This window comes from Macrobrachium nipponense, chromosome 22 (genome assembly GCF_015104395.2).
Source record: "Macrobrachium nipponense isolate FS-2020 chromosome 22, ASM1510439v2, whole genome shotgun sequence".
NCBI classification, from domain to species: domain Eukaryota; kingdom Metazoa; phylum Arthropoda; class Malacostraca; order Decapoda; family Palaemonidae; genus Macrobrachium; species Macrobrachium nipponense.
Window position 1 is genome coordinate 48,138,864 of NC_087213.1, and position 23,663 is coordinate 48,162,526.

Consider the following 23,663-nt stretch of genomic DNA (forward strand, 5'->3'; position numbering starts at 1 on the left):
AATTTGTTTTATTGTTAATGTTTAATGAGTAATTGTTTAGTGAATGTTGAGGGTTTAGTGAATATTTATGAGTAAGTGTTTAGTGAATATTTAGGTTAGGTCTTAGTGAATGTTTCGTGAATGTATAATGTGTAAGCATTCAGTGAATGTGTACTAAGTGTTTAGGGTTTAGTGAATGTTTCGTGAATGTAATTGAATGTTTATTGTGTAAGTATTCAATGAATGTTTAGTGAGTGTTTAGGGTTTAGTGAATGTTTAGTATGTAAGTGTTTAGGATGTGTTTAGGGTTTAGCAAATGTGTAACGAATACTGGAGGCACTAATACAAAACATGGCAGCTTCACTGTCATGAAATCTCTAATCAACGCACAGAACATGTGCAAGAATTAGTTTAGGCACTAAATTAAACTATGAACTACAGAAATAGACTTTGTTTCCCAAAAGATAATAGACTTTGTTTCTTAAAAGATAAGCAAGATTCTAACAATCAAGACACAGCTAGATTTAAGAAATCAAATGAAAAGTAAAAATTCGTTCATTGAAGCTCGACACATAGAAAACGGAACGTTTGAAACATTATCTGAGCAACTGAACAATTCCTACAAATAAACAGAAAAATGAGACCTTTCTTTCTCCAAAACTCCGACATATATGTTCCACAATTTAAATAGTCACATAGCAAAAAGTAGGGGAAAAAACCCCATTGTTCTTCAACAACAAGGTGTTAATCCCCAGGTAGTCAATTTTTCTACCTGGGGATTAGCACCTCAGTGTGAAATTTCACACCTTTTAATGAGGTGTTAATTACTTTTCACACCTTTTTATGAGGAGTTAATTACTTCTCACAACTTTAGGTGTGAAAATTGACCATAAAGGTGTGAATATAACAGATAGGTGTGAAATTTCACAGATTTCTTAAGGTAGTGTCAACGTCGTGCAAGACTTTACAGAGATAAAAACTATGATTTCAACCTTGACCCCGAATTTCCTCCTACTCTATGGAGGTAAAAACCCTGATTTCAACCCTAACCCCAAAGTTCCTCATACACTATGGATTTCAACCCTGACCCTGGATTCCCTCAGAAACTTCCGATGACGTCACGAAAGCCTACGGACCTAAAATCCCAGGTTTCAACCCTGACCCAGATTTCCCTAAAAAATTTCCGATGACATCATGAAAGTCTACGGGTGACGATCCTAGATTTCAAACCCGACCCCAATGACGTCATAAAACTCTACGATATAAAATCCCAAGGTTTCAACCCTCACCACGAATTCCCTCCACTAGCCCTCGTCATAAAACTTAAAATCACTCCCAAATACAAATTTTTTAGGTCAATAGGGTACACTGAAAATTAACTTAACAAAACCCATTTCAGTGTTAATTATTTATGATATATGTATATAGATGCATAATATTCCATGCATAAAGAGGTTAAATGGAAAATCAGATTACATACGGAATTGTTATTATTTCTGTAACAAAAGTCATATAGAAATATATGGGGAATGGTATACATGAATTAATATTTCATATAAAGCCATACAAGAATACACTGGAAAAGGTGTACAAAAGAATACACGGTCATGATATACATTTGTTTTACGAAAATGATACATCATCAAGACACATTGCTAGTATATACCACACACATCCTCCCCAGTTTCCCGATCGTGTGTGAAAGACAATAATTCATCTAATACATCCGGTATGTGCATGTCACTAACGGTTGTATCCAACTTACCATTACCTTCAAGGTTAGTATAATTATTATCAATATTATCACAAACCTCCTTTCTATTCATTAACCTCTTGTATGCAATGGCGGGGATAAGGTAAAACTTCATTTTTTGTCAATTAAAATGTCTCCCTATCAAACTCGAGCTAAAGGTAGTAACACCGATAAAATAGCGCCCTCTTTACGACTTTTCAATATAATTTTCTATTTTTTTCTTAGCTAAAGATGTTGTTTTCAAGGACACAAGATGAATTTCATGCCTACACTTACTCATGTGTTTAATAAATTTCTTATCTTGAGTTAGATTACCGTAAATAAAATTTCTAAAAATTTCCGATATGGTAGCCACAAAACCACCGTTTAAGATTGGAATGACTTTATTTCTCTCACTGGGTGATAAACATGTGATGAATAAAATAAAGTTTTTATTTTTATGCACGTACTCCTCTTCTCTCTCTCTCTCTCTCTCTCTCTCTCTCTCTCTCTCTCTCTCTCTCTCTCTCTCTCTCTCTCTTCCACTTTCCTGCTTTCTCTCCATCCAACCACTTATTATTTCTTTCCCCTACTTTCCTATCACAATCCATCATATATTTACTTCTCTTCTCCTCCTACTCTCACTTCTTAATATTTCTCTACTTATCCATTCTTCCACAACCCTTTTTTACTTATTTCCCCATACGTAATCATCCACCCGACACTAGTATATACTCTCTCTCTCTCTCTCTCTCTCTCTCTCTCTCTCCAGCTACGCTTCGTGCCCAACAATGTCTCGTGACATTCAGCATCTCAAATTTCTTTCTTTTCCTTCGTTTCCCCCGCTCGCAGTGCATCATCCCTGACTTTGATAAAGTTTATTATTTGCTTTTTACTCAGTATAGTGACTCACAGTCAAGTGGTTTGTACTCACATACCCATGCCGTTGATAAGATTTATTTTCGGTTTCGAGTTGGATACTACCCGTCACCAGTATATATTTCTCTCCCTCTCTCCCTTTTTCCCGAAAGTCGCTTCCAAACTTATTGCAAGCAGCCTTCTCCAACCCCGTTGATGTTACAGCACGGTTGATAACTAACACGCTGGAACAGAAATTTGAAGTGTATTAATTTCGGAATGATATGCTATTAAAGAATATTAGCAAAGGATGTTAGAAGTATGGGAACAATGCTGATATGTGCGCATAGAGTAATCCAGGAGTATTTTACCTTTCACGCCAGAGATGACAGTTAACCCAGTGAAAACGAGAAGAATAGGATACAGAGTGTGTCATCTATCCTCTGAGTGTCTATCCCCTCCGCTTTAAACATTCGTTATAAGTTATGACTCTTCTTACTACCCGACTTCCAATCTGAACATCTCGTGTTTTTGAAATATTATAAATAATATCTCGTTAACCACAGATCACTCCTGTGTAAATGGTGTGCTGATAAAACCTCTTTCATTCCCAATAGTATATTCCTTATATTCCATGGAGACTGGCGCAGTGTTCGAAAAAACGGAATGCAAAGTCCACACTTATACCAGATATCCAGTTGTATCTGTCTTTTAACTTCGTAAACAGTATATTCAGAATGATTATGCAGAAATTTGAAAAATCTTTGCCGATAAAATTCAGGCTCGATAGTGTAACTGTCAAGGAAGATAATCAAATTTCTGGGTTACCTTTCCATGTAGTACACAGAAACCTATATCATTAATACCCAAAGAATAAAGGTTATTTCTACTTTTATAAACCCGCCTACATCTTCTAAGGCGAATATTCCTAAATATCTAATTAAAGGCCCTAACGTGTTATTTAAAGATATTTCTAATTCTCTACTCAGTGAACCTATATTATTAATACCAGAAGATAACTCTAGAGTGTTAGATGTTAAGACTAAAGGTTAATTTCTATTTAACGGTAATATAAACCCTCCTACATCATCTGAGGCGAATAATCCTAAATATCTAATTAATGGCCCTAATGTGTCTTTTAAAGATATTTCTAATTCTCTAGTATCCATCCGTTTCACCCTCTAACGCCGCACTGAATTATCATATCTGAATCGATTGATAAAATACCTTCCGTACCCCCAAAAAGCATTACTATGTGAGGCTTTGCCACTGGCCCTGCCAATCTAATTGTTATCCTCGAAAATTTCGACCGTTAGCGAATCCTCCATATCCTCGGTCGTGAAAGTAAAACAGAAAATATATCTCCCCCTTTTAAAAGCATTGTAAGTGATCATGTTTACATGCCCGGCCCCGATTGCTTTCTGCGTTTCGTAAGATAATTGTATTATTCTCCCAGGGAATGTACTCTTGAATATCGTAAACTCTTGAATATCGTAAACTCTTGAATATCGTAAATAGTGTCCCCGTTAATAGTGATATGTATATTTACTTGACTCGCAGTGTCCTGGCATATTCTCTCAAAAAATTCTTCATATCAACCAAGGCGAGTGTTAACCTCTCATGAATACACGTTCCAAATGCCTGATCGATTAATAAAGATGATTCATTCGTTTTGATGATATACGTTTGTCATGCATTACGATGACATGTATAGGGAAGTTTGCCTGTTGGGTCGGCAAAGTACTGTTCACCAATTTGACTCTCGCTCCATTTGTTAACGAAGCGACAAATTAGCCGGAATTTTGACTACGGCTGTAGGGAGCTCGTCAGCAAGCAAAAAGGTGCTCAGGTTTGAGGAATAGTGGGGCAGCGTAAGGACGTGGTCCGGTAGCCATTGCGTAAACTGGAAGAATCCCCAAGGTAATCTTCGTGATATTGACAGTTAGGTTAAGTGTTTATTCTATATTGTAAATAGAACATTTGTATAATTATTGATGTTTATTCTGCACGAGTAATTGTTTTGTTTTAGGAGTGGACAGCATATATCGTAATACGTCTTGGTAGTGATCATCTTTTGTTACGTGTGCTTTATCTCTCCATGAGTTTTCTTTTAGGTAATTGTGTTAAATTTGGTGTTCAAAACTTTATGGAATGTGACTTTAAAGTATTGTGGTTTTGTGTTGATACTTTAATTTTGGTGTAATTAGTGTTCTGTCATTGTAAGAGACTTTTCTTTTGTTTTTCTTTTAGGTGTTGACCGCAAGAAACGTACCGACTATTTTGTCCTGGTCTATTAAATTGCTTTATACGTTGCTGTGTGTTCATGTATGAGTTACGATTGTTTATTAGTTTGCATTTAATTGTTAGTTAGCTATTATTTTGGTTTATGTTCACTCTATGTGTTTTTGTAATAAATATATTTTCAAAGAAAATAAGTTTCCTTTCTACAATATTTACCGTAGTCTTGTGTATAAACCTTTTATGAAGGGAACGGTCTCCTTTACCCTAGTGAATTAAGCCATAACAAGCTTTAACTATAAAATTCACGTGGCAATTTGGCGCCCGAACAGGGACTGTTCATTCATTAACGAGGCTGTATGGTGTATTGCAAAAAAGGTCTGTAAAACATTTTGATATGAGTACTTCAAAAGAAATAGTTTGGGGAAGGAAATGGGTTATGAAGGTGATGATTTAAAGGGTTTTGTTGAAAAGGAAAGACTTGTTCAAGAAAGGGCAAGGGAAATGGAGAAAGAAGAAAGGTCAGTAGAAAGGGAAAGGTGAAAGCAACAATTAGAAGTCGAAAGTTTAAAGTTACGGATGCAGGGAAATGAAAAGAAAAAGGATACCAATTTGTATAAACCCTCGTTACCTAAACTGCCTATTTTTAATGATGTTACTGATAGTATTGACGCTTATATTTTAAGATTTGAACGTTTACCCGTTAGTGCTGGCTGGAGCAAAGACGTTTGGTGTGTTAGTTTAGTGTCATTATTACAAGGGAAAGCTTAGGAAACTTATCAGCACCTGTCACCTGTTGAGGCCAAGGATTTTGATCGTGTTACAGAGGCCTTATTGCGTTGTTTTCAATGCACTTCGGAAGGATATAGGTTGAGATTTCGTAACTGTAATTTCTTTAAGAACGAGACCGCTCAGCAATTTGGGAATAGATTAAAAAATAACCTTAAGAGGTGGGTGGAATTAGCTGATTGTGAAGAAACATTTGATGACTTCTTTGATTTAACTTCAATAGAACAATTTTTAAATGATTGTGACAGAAATACGGTTGTATTTTTGAAGGAGCATGAAATGAAAACTTTTGATCAATTTGTAAAGTATGCCGAGATGTATATGGAGGCCCATTTAAATTATGGCAGGAAGGGTTTCGGTGATAATCATGAAAAGCAGGGTGCCTATGCGAGTAAAGTTATGATTAGGGATAGTAAAGGGCAAACGGGTGTCGATAGTGATAGGAAAAATACGGCACGAAATTGTTACGTATGTGGTCGTGGTAATCACCTTGCTAAGGATTGTTTCGAAAGGTTTGGGGGGTCCAAAACGTTAAGGGGTGAGTAAGGGTGCGACCGAGAAAGCAGCTGTTGTTGGTCATTGGGGTAAGCTAATGGTGGATAAAGGTACCGTGGAAGGAGTGGAGGTTAATGTATGTCGTGCTTCCGGTTGTGCTACGGTGTTAGTTAGAGACTTTAGTGCCAAAACATAAGTTTACTGGTGGTAATTCTTCAGAAGCAGTCCGCACTGGATATTAAAATAAATAATCACCTACATGGAAAGAGCATGTGAAAAGCAATATAAAAAGCATAGTCATTATATGAGAGATTGGACGGGGTGGAATTAAATGAGCTTGATTAGTTTTTACCTCTAATTTTTCCCAAGTCGGGAGAGGTGTTTCCTCTACGGTAATGTTTACTTTTAATGAGCCCTCTAACTTATTTTCTTACGCAAAACAACCAGAAAGGAGTGCTTTGCAGCAATAATAATAATTGGGAGCACCTACTGATTCGCGGGCCCACTCGACCGCCGACCGAAATCGGCGGAAGAACACCAAAGCCAATATGGCGGCGATACCAAAACAACAACAAACAAAGTAAGGAGTGACTACAAAATATCGCGACCATCGATTATTGTGTGCTGTCAGTAAGGCCGTAGCGGAACGGCGCTCCGCGCCTTTATCCGCATATTTAAAGATTTCTTGGCAAGCACGGCATGTACGGCAAGAGGTAATGTTGCGCTGCGGCGCGCTACCCACAGGGTTTACAGTAAGGCTACTTACCGTGGCAGATAGATTTGGGTGTCGCATCGCTTACGCCGACGTCCTTTCGTCACTAAAGAGCGATCACACCTAAAGGCGTTCCTGTTGTAGTCGATCCAACAAATCGCTCCACAACACTCGAAGTTTTTTTGGCTGTAGAATTAAATTATGTCTGAGCATATTCAATCACAACTTCTTTACCACCACCACTAGACAAATAATGATAAAATTCACCGTAACCCACATTGCACTGCAAACAATCGGTAGGAAATCTAAGGTCTCTTGTCAAAATTAATGCCAGAAGGGCCAGCCACTACCTCTGCCATAGTTACAGGAAGACAAAATGCCGGTTTTTGCTTAATTTTTCGAGTATTCAGTCAAACAAGGATACCAGTGGACACTGGACAGCTAACTTTATTACTCCGCTGAAATGCTAGTGAAACTTAGTTTTCGACTAAAGTCGTTCGTAATTGGTTATGAAACCCATGACGTCATAACGATGTCACACCTCTCAGCCAATAATAAGTAACTGGAACTGCTTTTGTTTGCGTAAGAAAGTAAGTTAGGGGGCTCATTAAAAGTAAACATTACCGTAGAGGAAACACCTCTCCCGACTTAGGAAAAATTCGAGGTAAAAACTTATCAAGCTCATTTAATTCCACTCCGTTCAATCTCTCAAATAATGACTATACTTTTTATATTGCTTTTCACATGCTCTTTCCATGTAGGTGATTATTTATTTTAATATCCAGTGCGGATTGCTTCTGAAGAATTACCTTACTGGTAAGCATGTTGACCTTAAAATGGCTAACAACCAAGTTTTTAGATATCCTGAGGCTGTTGTTGATGTTGTCTCGCCGTATTTTACAGGCGAAACATTAGCTGTCTGGATGCCTGATCCTATTTATGATTTAGTGATTGGAGCAATTTATGGTTCGACTGATGGGTTGAGTACTGAGGTTAGTGCTTTTACCACCCGACTGCAGAGTGAAATGCAAGAGAAAAGGTTAAAAGTACCATCAAAGCTTAAGGTCAAGGAAGTTATAAATTTAATGCAGAAAGGGAAAGTAGGTAAATTACAGGCGGAAGATGGGACGTTAAAAAAGGTTTTTGAGCATGCGAAGTCAAATAAGGTATTTGAGAAGAATGAAAATAAATCTCATTGCTTTGTTATTATGAAAGGTATATTATATTGTAGAGTGCAAAATGAAGGTAATGTAAATGATCAGTTAGTTGTTCCTGATAAATTTCGTCATGCAGTAATAGAATTGGCTCATGATTCTTTAATGAGTGGAGATTTGGGAATACAGGAAACCACAGCACGTATACAAAGTAATTTTTATTGGCCAGGTATGTCGGCGCGGATAACGAGATTTTGCAGGTCATGTGATGCTTGTCAACGTACGGTTGATGAGGGAAGAGTTAAAGAGGTGAAGTTGGGAAGAATGCCCCTGATTCAAGAACCTTTCCAGCGTGTTGCAGTGGACATAGTGGGTCCGATTGAACCCCGTGCCAGTGACGGATCAAGGTATATTCTAACCATTTGTTGACTATGCTACACGGTACCCTGAGGTAGTAGTGTTGAAGAATATAGATTCGGTTACTGTGGCTGAGGCTTTGCTGTCAGTATTCAGTCGAGTGGGAATTTCAAAGGAGGTATTATCTGACAGGGGAACATAGTTCACCTCTGATGTAATGCATGAATTTAATCGCTTATTGTCTATTAAGATTATTACTACTACCCCATATCATGCTATGTGCAATGGGTAAGTAGAAAAGTTTAATGGAGTATTAAAGAAAATGCTCAGACTTATGTGTACAGAGCAAACCAAGATGTGGCCAAGGTACATTGATCCTTTATTATTTGCATATCGTGAAGTTCCACAGTCTAGTGCAAAATTCTCTCCATTTGAGTTAGTATATGGTCATACTGTAAGGGGGACCACTTAGTTTATTGAGGGAGCTGTGGGAAAATGAAGATACTGCTATTGAGGATAGTACGAGGACAATGTATGAGTATGTAGTCGACATGAGGGAAAGGCGCCCTATGAGGTAATGTTAGACTTGCGATAATCTTACGCTAAGTCGGTTGGTTATGCACTTCCATACTCATTGGAGTGTCTTGGGGTTTCATGATAACGAACGAAGTAAGTATCTTCTTTCTGATGCGAGGTTCTAGTAGAAAACACGAAGTATAAAAACACATATATTCTTCTGAGATTACATGATGAATATCAGACAGGGTTGTACAGGTCTGCCAATGACGATGGCTTGATCGCTTCTGCCCATGATGATGGCTAATTCTGTTCTGTCTACCATCTCGGTTACAAGTCATAAAGGAAGCAGACAGTAGCTCGAACATATGAACATACATACAAAATGAGACACATTAGAAATCACGTAGGCCATTTGAATTATAGGTCGCGGTAGTTGTCTCAAGCAGGGAGCTTGGACTAATGTTTCAAAACAAATGAATGACCACAGGTGACGGCACGTCACCTTAGCCTACTTTATTGTATACGTCATCTTAGCGTCTCTAGTCTGATCACATTCCTGCAAGCAATCTGGTTGACCTCTTTAGTTTTATTCTTTTATATATATGGAATAACATTCCATATTTCTATTATGTAACTCTTACATAAAAGCTCGGTCAGCTACCAAAACCAACCACTGAATATTACTCAAGCTTGACTTGCATTTGTGAATATATATAGATAAATAAAAAATACTTATAGATATGTAAAAAAATACTTATAAGTAAAAAAAATTCATGGTGTTCACAAATACAGATTCAAGTAATAAGATATAAAACATAATATGCATATGATGTTATTCGTAAATAATAGTGATCACGTGATATATACTGATACAGTTTTTCACTTCATCTCTTTAAGATACATATGCTACAGAAAACACTAATGTACTCTGATAATCACATAGAATAAAGATTAACATGATAAAAATCATATTTTAACTGATAAAAATTTCATATATGAATTGATAAAAATTATTAATGTTTATGCTGATTGATTCGTTGATTTTTATGCTAACTGTTATATATCTGCAGTTATTGGTAAGATAAAAGGTAACAGATTGATTATAGGCTACCTGATTTATTTATACATATGTATATGGATTCATATAATTATGATTAATATATGTGCACTTTAAATAGATTCCTAGTGCGTACACGCAAAGATATATTTCGACTGTTATTTATGATCATTTATATATAGATTCCTAGTGCGTACACGCAAAGATATATTTCGACTCTGTTATTTATGATCATTTATATATAGGATACATGATACTTTATATATAGGATACATGACCGAGGTTATACTACTACACATTTAACTAGCGTTAGAACAACTTTTCGTCCATTACACAGTTCCAGACAACCACCTATAGCCAAATGAAATGGCCAATTCCAAATGGTTAAAACAAGGGGAAAATTGCCTGGCGGGGTCCAACGTTCTATTTCGGCCTCATACTTGTTCTCTGCATCCTAAGCCACACGAATACGTTAGCGATGAATAAAATCATCCCCAGCACGAGTCCTTCGCCAGCAACGTAGAGTTGAATATCCTTCTGTTCGTAATTGTCGGAAGTATGTCCCTTTTGTAGTCGATTTCCGACAGCTGCTGGAGCATTCCGCATTAAAACGAGATTAACGACGGGATACGGGTGTCGGTCGAAGAAGTCCATGAAATAAGCTTGTTTACTTATGATGGTGCTTATTCCTTTCACACTGTAGGCGGCTGTTACTTGACTGCATGCAGTCGTCTGCAGCGACGAACGATTTTTTTGAAGTTGCGATGTGAAACTCTCGTACTGCAGGCTATTGTAACCAGGTTCCATTAATCAGCCTGCAAGTGAAGTTATACTTGTCACAAGGGCAAAATAAATTCAGACAACATCAAATACGGGAGGGAGAAAGCCATTAAGAACCAGACTTAACCCACATGAATTCGCTGATATTTTATGGAATCAAAAGAGTCAGCTGTACAAACTTTTTTTATCCATGGCATTATAACAATAAGTAAACCTATCCAGGTCTCTGATGACTGTAAAAATATCCATAATTATAAAAAATAAACAGATATCAATACGAATCCCAAAGAAAATTCGATATTACTGGTAGTAAGTTACTAGACAAAGAAGTGGAAAACGGAGCTATTTGTAAGATTGCCAGGCAACATAGGAGTCAAAGAGAGAATATTAATCATGATTCTTTATTTCTCTATGCTAACTGAAATTAAGCTGTGATAAAATCCGATCTTATGTGCCCCTAACAAAAGTTTCATATTCAATTTTCTCGCGCACATCCTCTGAGGTTAATTTTTAAACTTTAATAGGCAGGAGATGCAACGAAAGAACCCACTATGTAACTAATTTCTATATAAACTGGGTTTTTCTAGAAAATTTTTCATATCCATGACCTGATACTTCTAAATGTCCGTTTACCAATATCATAAGCTGATTTATTGACTCTAATTGTCTATGAGGTTCAGAAAAAATTAATTCATTTTGATTGTTATAGAAATTCTATTTGCTTATTTTGTTCATTGATTTTAAAACGATTACAAGTCCTTAACTAAAGTTGCATTGCACACACGGATAAGAATAGGTTATGGCTATGTCATGTCATCGTGACCCATGAACCACATGTGAAGTTCATGAGCTAAGCATTCCTCTCTCTAGTCAACCTGCTTTGCAAGCGCGAGACGACACACACAGATGGAGCCTGTGCAAGCAGATTATTGAGGTTAAAAGGAACAATGATGAATGGGCAAATGCGCCATGCACCTTCTAGACTGATGACCTCATCACCTGGCAGGAGATTGCTCTCAGCCAGCTTATGCGTTATGTTACTTGCTGTAATAAATACGACTTTAGTACTTTCAAATGATATATATTTTTTTTAATACTCCATCCACATGAGAAGAATGTCTGAAAAAAACAGTACCAAAATTGAACAATATATTAGTTTCATGTTGGAAATCTGCATGATTGTAAATAAATGTAATTATGTTAAATTAGATATTCCTTATTCAAACTAATGAAAAGGGTTTCCATACAAATTTTATATATACTATTTGCCCTGTATAAAATTATCCGCATAGATATACATTTTCACTTCTAGACTTCCTGACTTTAAAATCTCTTTTATTTTATTTTATTTATTTATTTATTTTTTTTTTTCCATTGACTACGAATATAAATCACCAGGACAGACAATATGTCAATAGGTTTTGATATGTGTTTGAACTTTTAGCTTATTTGTCATTACTAAAGCGTTAAGTTAGAGTTCAAATCTTTACGCATATATATTTGGATATTTAATTAACCTATGGTTATTGATTTTATCGTGATTCCTTTTTTGTTATAATTTGTAACCCTTCCGACTTCTTACGGAGTGCATTATATCGACTCCACTTGTATCCATATTTATTTTATTTTTTATATTTATTTATTTATATATATATATATATATATATATATATATATTTGATAAATTAATGGTTGGCTTGAATATGTGGAAAAGTGTTCTAGCGGCGTACTGTATAAGGCTACTTGCGGTATCAATTCTATAGATACAAGATATGAATGATAAAGGTATTTAAAACCGCGAGAACCGCTATAATCCAGTTCGGATCCAATATCACGAGTTGTAACTTGTAAGACATGACACTTTTTTATTTATCCGTTCTACCAAACCTATTGACTCTGGGTGATGAAATATAGTATTGGTTTTCTTAATGGAAAGGAATTCACACAACGAGTTAAGGAGATTATTATTGATTTACACCACCCGAGTCAGATTATTATTATGTGTTGAATTCCATGTTTACTGATTTAGCACTCATAAATATTCCTAGCGCACTCAATTGCGGTGTTTGTTTTTAGTGCTATTAATTCTATATAACCTGTCAAGGAACTATTAACACTATGAAGTGTTTATTTCCTCTGTCAGACTCGTAATTCTGTTAATAATTCTACGTATATTCTTTCAAGGATAGATTTGGCACAGGATAGGCCCCTAAACTGACAGGTGTCTTAGTGTATCCCTTGTTTTCATGACACGTGTTACAACTAGTTATGTGCTTTTTATATCTGTAAGCATTGCCGGCCAGTAAAACAGTGATTAGGCTTTCTGTGACATAATTGAGAACCCTGGATGACGGAATGCAACCAGTTTAGGACGATTGGTATAGAAGAGATTATTATTACTACCTGGTCGTTAGTCACCTGCTGTGTTCTTTGGGTTTTCCTCGTCACAGACCTACATATAATATTACATTTGATTACATTATTCTGATACACATACTTTAAATATACTTTGGCTTTAGGGGTTTCCGTTCGAAGTGTTTATTAATTTGCTTAGCTGCTGACCCTGTTTCCGTTCGAAGTGTTTATTGTTTTGCTTAGCTGCTGACCCTTGTTTCCGTTCGAAGTGTTTATTGTTTTGCTTAGCTGCTGACCTTGTTTCCGTTCGAAGTGTTTATTGTTTTGCTTATCGCTGTTGACTCTTGCTTTGTTCAGTTTGTAACAGTTCTGCACTCCAACCCAGATATTCAATGCTCGCGATCTCTTGGGTTAAGGAATTTTCTTGTTTAGATACGGTTTTAACAATAAGCACGGATGTTTCTATATCTTTTAGTCCAATTAATGGTTCTTTGCAGTATGGTGCGGGATTGCGGGATAATGCGTCAGCTATGATATTTGCTTTCCCAGGTAGATATCTTAACTTGGCTCCAAAGACCTGAATGATCATATGCCAACGAGTTCCTTTGGGACTGTGTTTAAAGCCTTTGAAAAAACTCGGTATGGGACTTTATGGTCAGTAAGGATTTTATCAGGATAGCCATAGATTATGAACTTAAAATGTACTAGTGAGTTAACGATACCTAGCCCTTCCTTGCCTATTACTGCATATTTACTTTCACAGGGCTTTAGTTTATGTGAATAAAAAGCTATAGGGAAGAACTGTTTATCATATTGCTGAAGTAGTACCCCTCTTACCCCTTGGTCTGAGGCGTCTGTTGCAATAAGAAAAAAAAAAACCTTATTTAAATCAGGGATTTTTAAGTTAGGTGAGCTGCATTATTCCGCTTTTAAGATATCGAGCGCCTGTTGATGCTTTTTAGACCATAATAAATCTACGCCCTTCTTCGTAAGATCTGTTAAAGGAGCTGTCATGATTGAAGAGTTACATATTTACATACGATTGTAATACCCACTACAGCGCAAAAGTGTTGTATCCTCCTTACGTTAATAGGTACCGGAAAGTTATGAATAGCCGACACCTTACCATGGACTACTTAAGACCTTGACTAGACACATAAAACGTAAATAAACATGTTCGGTTTTTAAAAACTCACATTTAGATATTTTACTCTGAGATTATTTGTCTTTGTCTCTGTAGCACTAGCTCTAGTTTATGTGAATGTACTTCTAAGGTATTAGAAAAGATTACAAGACCAACCATATAAGCATGTAGGGTATCCCCTAAAAGTCTCCAAACACTATATTGTAATTGGGGCGCAACGTAAGCCGGAGGCATACGTAAAAATTGATAATGTCCCCTGAGTGTACTGAAAACGGTGTATGAGGTACAATCACTTAGGTAATGGTATCTGGTGGAAGCCTTTAAGTAAGTCCAATCGTTTTCTTGTTTAAGCAACAGAAATCTGCGCAGATACGCCAAGTCCAATCTTTTTATGGCATGACGTTTGAGGGAAAAATTATATGGGCTATTTGATTTCCCAATGACTCCTATTACTAACATTTTCTCAACTTCGTCATTTATCTCTATTTTGAAATTTTATTGGGAGTCTATACGAAGGTACGTATATAGCTTTATGTTTCTCCTTAGACCATATTTTGTGTTAAATGACATCCGTTTTTCCCCAGATATCACTCGCTAGTGGAGAAACTTCCTGGTATTCAGATAAAAGATAAAAAAAATTTCTGCTGAATCACCTCTGCTTGAATGACTTTGCAGATATTACTTTAGATAGAGTATAAGAGAGATTCATCTACGACTGGTTGGGCGTGATTAAAAATTACCAACAATAAAAAAAATGCGATATTTATATATATAGGTTTTGTGGATTACTAGATTAACTTGTTGCTGCGAGTCAACCGTGTCTAGGGCTTTGTTCGTGGAAATCATTATATTTCAGAGTGTCGGGAAGGATTAAAATTTCAGATCCCAGCAAAGTCTTTTTTCACGCACTAAGACATTTGAGGGTGCATGCGTCTCGAGATTTTTTGCGTAACTGCGACTGCGGTTGTGGGAGAATTCTGTTGGGTCGTTGAAGAATATCACGATTTATGAGACAAATTATTGGTTCCTCTATATAAGTTATTATTTGATTAACTGTCTCTTTTTGTTCAAACGGATTTTGATAAACACGCCATATTTGACAGTAAGTAAGATAATGTTTTGTATACCCATAGATGGATATCTCACAATTATGCTAGATACAGATCAATGTTTTTTATAACTATGGAGGTATCTGTAAGCGCTTGCTTATCCGCCACTACTGAGTCTGCGTCACGCTACGACGATTAACTCTTTATTGCCAATTACTGAAACATACTCCGGGCTTCTCAATAAGGAAGTTCGAACAACAAACGGTGAGTCCGTAAATACAGGATATTACGTGGACTAAAGGAATAGTAACAAGATATTCTAATTTTTTACAGCGCGTACAGTCGGGCTTAATCCACCACTACTTATAATAACTTATGTATTAAAATTACGAGAACCTGCTCTGATTACTTGATACGGTCGTGTGATGCATAGGAAAATTCCTTTTTAAATTAAAAAGGTATTGGCATAAAAAAAGGCATGGCATAAATGATCCAACATCGTTTTTCCTCTCCGCTGAAGTCACTTATGTGGAATGTGCTATGCTTTGAACACTCGGCAGATTTAATTGACCCTGACCATTGACTAGATGACACAGTAACCAAGTTTGCTTAAGCATGATTTGTTTGATTCTGATATTTAGGGCTACTGTTTACCATCGGCAACATATTGTGTGTTTTTAGCATTCTGTTGTTGGTTACGTATGAAGCAACGAACGTATGAATGACGAACTATTAGGAATAGAGCGATTACTATTAAGACAAGTTATCTCTACTGCATTCAATATTAACTGTTTGTACTTGCTGTTGTTTACTTCATTCTTTGCTAAAATTTGAAATAGTGAGGGATCCTGGTCAGTGCATTTAGCCTAATGAAAGTTTTTTATAGACATGTTATTCCTTGCAATTCAGCCATATATTTATAGTTAAGTTGAGTCATTGAGGTTCGATTTTTTACGCATAACTAAAGGCTGAAACTGCGATCGGGACTTTGCAAAGGAGCATTTATTGTCATGACCCGAAATAGTGTTACCTCTAATTTATCTAGATTTGTACGGGTGTTCCACTTGTTTTTGTGTGTTTTCTAATCACTATGGTGCCTAACGACCCTATCCATGCATCTGTATAAATACAGACGTCCACTGCGTAAACGCATATTCACTGTTTAATATGATTTGTTACGTAAAGGATTAATAATCACCCAAAATGATAAAATTAACACAGTATATGATTATGATATTTCAGGAGAACTTCTGGAAACAGAAACTCAAAGATAAAAACTCGCAGTAGCAAAATCTCTATGATGTAGATAATTTCTGTAAAAAAGTAAGATTAAGAATGTCTTGTAACTTCAGCCACAGGAATAACGAAAATTCGACCTGTAAAGGAAACACTCAGTTACTCCAAATGAATAAAAAAATTGTACTTAGCTTGATTTTGTGGGAAGTCATGGTGCTCCGATAACGACACGCCCTTGGCGCTCCTTCTCTGTTTAGCGGATGACCTGGTTTGGCTTGAGTTTCCCTCGTGCGTGTCGTTTGTTTGTTGGATGATTCGATTCCTTGAAGATCCGATGCTGAAGATGCGTTCGGTTTATTTCTTGAAGTGCTGGAAACGCTCACTAAACGATGATACTAAGTTGCTTGAAGAATCTCTTGCTTTCGTCGTCGTTGATTTCTGATATGATACATTATTCGTTATTCTTCGGAAGACGTTGAAGAGTTCTTGTTTTCTGAATCGCTCACTAAACGATGATACTAAGTTGCTTGAAGAATCTGTTGCTTTCGTCGTCGTTGACTTCTGATATGATACATTATTCATTATTCTTCGGAAGACGTTGAAGAGTTCTTGTTGTTTTCTGAAGTCGCTCACTAAACGATGATACTAAGTTGCTTGAAGAATCTTGCTTTCATCGTCGTTGACTTCTGATATGATACATTATTCGTTATTCTTCGGAAGACGTTGAAGAGTTCTTGTTGTTTTCTGAAGTCGCTCACTAAACGATGATACTAAGTTGTTTGAAGAATCTGTTGCTTTCGTCGTCGTTGACTTTTGATGATACATTATTCGTTATTCTTCGGAAGACGTTGAAGAGTTCTCCTTGTTTTCTGAAGTCGCTCACTAAACGATGATACTAAGGTGCTTGAAGAATCTGTTGCTTTCGTCATCGTTGACTTCTGATATGATACATTATTCATTATTCTGGTTTTTCTTCGGAAGGCGTTGTAGAGTTCTTGTAGTAATCTGCCACCAATATTAGGGCTGTTGCCTTGTATAATAAGGCGCCCTATGAGGTAATGTTAGACTTGCGATAATCTTACGCTAAGTCGGTTGGTTATGCACTTCCATACTCATTGGAGTGTCTTGGGGTTTCATGATAACGAACGAAGTAAGTTTCTTCTTTCTGATGCGAGGTTCTAGTAGAAAACATGAAGTATAAAAATACATATATTCTTCTGAGATTACATGATGAATATCAGACAGGGTTGTACAGGTCTGCCAATGACGATGGCTTGATTGCTTCTGCCCATGATGATGGCTAATTCTGTTCTGTTCTGTCTACCATCTCGGTTACAAGTCATAAAGGAAGCAGACAGTAGCTCGAACATATGAACATACATACAAAATGAGACACATTAGAAATCACGTAGGCCGTTTGAATTATAGGTCGCGGTAGTTGTCTCAAGCAGGGAGCTTGGACTAATGTTTCAAAACAAATGAATGACCACAAGTGACGGCATGTCACCTTAGCCTACTTTATTGTATACGTCATCTTAGCGTCTCTAGTCAGATCACATTCCTGCAAGCAATCTGGTTGACCTCTCTAGTTTTAGTCTTTTATATATATGGAATAACATTCCATATTTTTATTATGTAACTCTTACACATGTAGGCTGGCTCAGAAGAGTTAGAGAGGGCTAGAGATACGTATCAATATTACTATGATAAAAATGCTTGTAAGAGGGAAATAAATGAAGGGGATAAGGTCTTGTTACTGTTGCCCACAAGTAACAATAAGCTACTCGTGCAGTGGCAAGGTCCATTTGACATGGTAAAGAAAGTCAATAGGTATAATTTTATTCTTGATATTAATGGAGTTGAGCGCAAATACCACATTACCATGCTTAAGTTGTACCTGACAGGATCAGCAAAGGCAATAACTTGAAGGGTAAGTCTCGAGTTACTGAGGCAGAGGGTAGTGAGGATTTCAAATCTGATTCTGTACTTTTCACAGATGATCAGGAAAGTGATGATCTTGCATGTGTAACAGTGATTAGTGAGGATAGTGATGAATATGAGGTACCAGTTGTGCCAAGGGATATTCAGAGTGAAGATGTGTTTAATGTTAAAATTAATCAGGAATTATCTGATGATCAAAAGGAAGAGGTGGCTGGGATTCTACGAGAATACAAGAATGTTGTATACTGATGTACCAGGTAGAACTGATGATCGAACATGTGATAAACCTATCCAGTAAGGGTCCTATAAAGTCTAGACCCTATCCTGTACCTTATGCTCTGCAGCAAGATATGGATAAGGAGATTGAAAGGATGCTTGAATTAGGAGTGATCGAGTGCTCAAATTCTCCATATGCAACACCTTTGATAGTGGTGAAGAAAAAAGATGGCAGTAATCGGATGCGCTTAGATTTTCGGAAGATAAATAAGCTTACGGTATTCGATTCAGAACCCATGCCAGATCAGAACTTAATTGTGACTCGCATAATAAGAGCAGGTATTTTACAAAAATTGACCTTTCTGAAGGATATTGGCAAATACCTTTAGAAAAACAGAGCAGAGAAGTAACCGCTTTTCAAACTAACAGAGGACTCTTACAGTTTGTTACTATGCCATTTGGTTTGGTAAATGCTGGTGCGACTTTTAACCGCATGATGAGGAAATTATTAATGGTGTGAAAAATGTAGAGCTGTTTGTTGATGACATTTGATTCATTCACAGGGTTGGGAAGAGCACAAGGAATCTGCAGTTAGTATTGGATATTTTAAGAAAAGCATCGCTCACAGCTAAGCCTTCCAAAACTGAAATTGCTTATTTTTCAGTTGAGTATTTGGGCAGTATGATCGGTATTGGAATAGCTCGGACAACTGAAGACAAAGTAAGTAAGATATTAAATGTGGAGGCACCAAAGACGAAAAAGGAGGTAAAATCTTTTCTTGGTATGACCGGATACTATCGCCATTATATTCCTGATTATGCTACTATTGCTGCACAATTAACGGATCTTGTAAAGAAATCTCAACCTCATGTAGTAAACTGGAGCCTGTGTCACCAAGAATCTTTTGATAAGTTAAAGAACCTTCTAGGCACACATCCAATAGTTAGGTTGCCTGATTTAACCAAAAATTTTGTGTTGCAGGTAGATGCATCTAATATGGGTTTAGGGGCAATCCTTATGCAGTATGTTGATGGAGAACGTTGGCCAGTGCAATATGCTAGCAGAAAACTCAAAGGTGCAGAGCTGAATTACTCTGTAATCGAGAAGGAATGCCTCGCTGTAGTGTGGGCTGTAAAGAAGTTTTACCAGTATCTGTACGGGAAGGCATTTGTCATAGAATCCGACCACCAACCTTTGAAGTACTTGAACTCTGCTTGTCACATCAACAGTAGACTAATGCGCTGGGCCATGTATTTACAACAGTTTGAATATGCCATACATAATATTCCTGGCAAAGAAAATGTTGGTCCAGACTGCTTGAGTAGGTTGTAACGACTTGGGTTTTCTTTCTAAAATTGTGAAATTATGAAACTTTTGCTGTTGAGGTCATGTTTTACTGAATGTATTAGCCTTCTATATATGTTATGATGCCCAAGTAATGTCTGTATGATGAGGTTACTCTACATGTATGATTGTACTAGTGATATTTTCTTTTTTGTTAATATGTATTTCGTTGTAAGAAATTTTGCAATTTCTTAAATCATCAGAGAGATATTGTCATGCATTACGATGTCATGTATAGGGAAGTTTGCCTGTTGGGTCGGCAAAGTACTGTTCACCAATTTGACTCTCGCTGTATTTGTTAACGAAGCGACAACGTAGCCGGAATTTTGACTACGGCAGTAGGGAGCTCGTCAGCAAGCAAAAAGGTGCTCTGCTTTGAGGAATAGTGGGGCAGTGTAAGGACGTGGTCCGGTAGCCATTGCGTAAACTGGAAGAATCCCCAAGGTAATCTTCGTGATATTGACAGTTAGGTTAAGTGTTTATTCTATATTGTATATAGAACATTTGTATAATTATTGATGTTTATTCTGCACGAGTAATTGTTTTGTTTTAGGAGTGGACAGCATATACCGTAATACGTCTTGGTAGTGATTACCTTTTGTTACGTGTGCTTTATCTCTCCATGGGTTTTCTTTTAGGTAATTGTGTTAAATTTGGTGTTCAAAACTTTATGGAATGTGACTTTAAAGTATTGTGGTTTTGTGTTAATACTTTAATTTTGGTGTATTTAGTGTTCTGTCATTGTAAGAGACTTTTCTTTTGTTTTTCTTTTAGGTGTTGACAGCAAGTCACGTACCGACAATTTTGTCCTGGTCTATTAAATTGCTTTATACGTTGCTGTGTGTTCATGTATTAGTTACGATTGTTTATTAGTTTGCATTTAATTGTTAGTTAGCTATTAATTTGGTTTATGTTCAGTCTGTTTTTGTAATAAATATATTTTCAAAGAAAATAGTTTCCTTTCCACAATATTTACCATTGTCTTGTGTATGAACCTTTTATGAAGGGAACGGTCTCCTTTACCCTAGTGAATTAAGCCATAACAAGCTTTAACTATAAAATTCACGTGACAACGTTTTATACTGATAAAGCCTCATTCAAAGCGGACATGGCGTTATAGTGTGGGGTAACCCTATTAATCCATAATTTTGCCTTCTCCACATTCAACTGGTTCAACTCTCTATTTATATCTATACCCAAAATCAAGCTGTTATTAGCCATTTCTAACCTAATTCTCAAATCCACCGAATCTAGTAAATACATGTCAATACTCGCTAGATGAAGTAGCAAGGGGAAGTAGGTATGTATACCAACCGATTTAGGAGTCGCCATGACACGTTTCCCACCTGGCAGCGTCCTGGAAGGTATTAGCCGTAAATGCTCTAATTTACCAAATGTCCCATTATCATCGTCATTAAACAATCCACTCTGCTCTAACATAGTCATTGCAATGGGTTTTATATTTTTTAACAGTTTAATATATGATTGATAGTGAAATATTGGACAAGATTCCACCAACATCACATTAAAAAATATGGATACGGATTTGAAAATTGTTACTTATTCCACTGACAAAAGCTTCCCTACCTTCATTTGTATTCAAACATAATATACTATACACCCAAAAAAAGCTTCCGATTCGGGAACCTTCTTCAACATCCATTGCATAGTATTCCCATCCTTTTTTTTTTAGGAGGAATAACCTGTTAATATCTCAAAAACTGACCGATGTCTATTAAAAGATATTTATAACCTTTGTTATAAAGGGCAAGTTTAGACATGTCAGCCAGATCACTGCTAACGGTGACCTGAGATTTTGGGATATCACCTTTCTTCGAAGGGTTTTCTTCAGTGTAACTTTATGTAAAGCATAAGAGGGTTGACTCTATAGGTCATTTTTGACATCATCTCTAAATAATATATCGCTGAAATTTATATAGCTGAAGTTGTCCGGGTATTCAACATTTTTATATATCTTCTTCAATACCTGCAGCTGCTTCTTAGTCACCATTGTTGATAAATAACTTGATATTCGGTTTTACCCGTCATATTAGTCCTCAGCTGTAAGTTATCAGGTATGCTAGCTGCAAGGTCAACCTGTAGATAACCATACTACTGGATACGAGATAATGCCTTCAAAAATATATCTCGGAGAATTCGCCACCCTTCTGAGGTCCGATTAACTAAGGAACAAAGTTTCAATTTGAACTGTCTCTATTCTTCTTTAGAATGTGATGAAAGCAGTTGAGACTGATGCTTCTACTGGATTTACTCGAATGGAATACATTCTGCGTTATGAACACGACAGAGATTGACGAATGCTGTCTAGCAGTAAATGCCTCTGTGAGGTGTTTATTATCACTCGCTTCTAAAAGGCAGTCATCGAGAATGTATAACAGTCCCATGTCAGTCATCCCTCGATCTATATATTCAAAGGGATTTAATAATTTTTTACTAACCCTGATCTTGTTCCCTATAGACGAGTACTTCTGTAATGGATGAGTCACTCCGCAGTATAGAAGTATATAATAGAATTTCTCTTCATACTCTTCAATTATTTTCTGGCAAATCACACTCTTTCCCGAGTTTCTGTTGTACTACCCTGCTATGATAATTCGGGACGGATATGCGAATAGATCTATCACTTCTGCGGAGAAACGAGTTGCTTACATCTCAAAGGTTCCGATGATGACACTATTCATACAAAGAGAAGGAATGTGTAAAATATAGGTAGCAAATATTTTATTCACTTAAAATTGACATTACAAACGAATACTTTTTTATATACACTGAATAGTCATATCGTAATATATTTCTTATTTACATAGAATACACAGGTGCGGAGAGAAAGGGTGTAAAAAGTAGTTAGCCAATATTGTATTTCAAAGAAAGTTCTCGAATCAGAAACTTTTTCGGGAGGTATCATATTTGAATACAGATGAAGGTAGGGAATTCTATAACAAGCAGGTGAGGGAATACCTAAACGACAGAAGTATAAAATTATATAGTGTACATCTGAGAGAAATTTAAGCACCGATAGCTGAAAGAGTTATGAGGACACTTAAAAGTAAAATATATAGTTACTCAACTCACAACAATACAAATAAATATTTCAATGTGCTGCATGACATTGCTGCCAGCTATAGTAATACTCCACACAGAAAATTAGGGGTGGGCAGACCTTGAATTGCATTCACGCATTACTAGACAGAGAGGATATAAGCTGTCAGTTTTTTCAGGAAATATACAATAAAAAAACGGATCACCGCGGAAAGAACCCGTCAGTTCCCTTTTTGAAGTTTGGTAGTATAGTCCATATAGGCAGATGAGGACAGGACTGTATTTTTCAGGAAGGGATATACCTTGCAGGACACTTACAAGATTGATTTAAAAATAGGGAAAGTTGACGGGAAACAGAGCCCTACAGTATATTATTTAGAGGACTTGCAAGGGGGGAGACTATTAAAGGGCTGTTTTATAAATAAGGGTTAATCCCTGCTAACCTGCCAGAGCTCTGCATCAATATTTTAAAAAGGAGGAAGATAGGTAATAGGACGCAGTAATACGTCAAGTGGAGCGGGTACCCAAAAAAATTTAATTCCTGGTTGGATGAATCTCGGCTCGTTGTGTATGAGTCATCTTAGTAAAAGAGCATTAATATATAAAAATTAGGAGTTCATCCTATTTATATCGTGTCTTTCAGCTCCG